This window comes from Octopus bimaculoides, chromosome 19 (assembly GCF_001194135.2).
Source record: "Octopus bimaculoides isolate UCB-OBI-ISO-001 chromosome 19, ASM119413v2, whole genome shotgun sequence".
NCBI classification, from domain to species: Eukaryota; Metazoa; Mollusca; class Cephalopoda; order Octopoda; family Octopodidae; genus Octopus; species Octopus bimaculoides.
In genome coordinates this window covers 50,018,716-50,019,266 of record NC_068999.1, presented here as the reverse complement: position 1 = coordinate 50,019,266, position 551 = coordinate 50,018,716, and positions in this window count along the sequence as shown.

Sequence of the window (551 nt, the reverse complement as noted above, 5' to 3'; positions counted from 1 at the left end):
AAAAAAAAAAACGAAGAACAAATTACGGATTAGCTATTAAACAATGGATTCACCAAGAAAATATACATACACACAAACATACATAATCAAGGTGCAGAAATGGCGTATTCTGAATGAACAAGGTAATGTAATCCGATGGTAGAAAGAATTCCGCGAATTAGGTACTCCAAAGTCAGTCAGAAGGTCGGGGGTCCGTGTGAGCGTGCGGTAAATAGTAAATTTAAAAAAAAACAAAAAAACTTCGAAGTCAGACGATCATCGTCATCGTTGTATTGCAGGAGCAAACTGCTATAATTCTATTCATTGCAGTTTTGGTCCCGTGGTCGCGGGATCAGTCCTGGCCACCGATAAAATTTGAATCCCTCGGCGGAATTTCATCTCAGAAACTGACACTCCGTCGGTTATGACGACGAGGGTTCCAGTTGATCCGATCAACGGAACAGCCTGCTCGTGAAATTAACGTGTTTATCCATAACGTACTTAATGTAGTTCTTTGAGAGATCCAACATGACACAGAATGCAGCAAGGCCGGCCCTTTGAAATACGAGCAC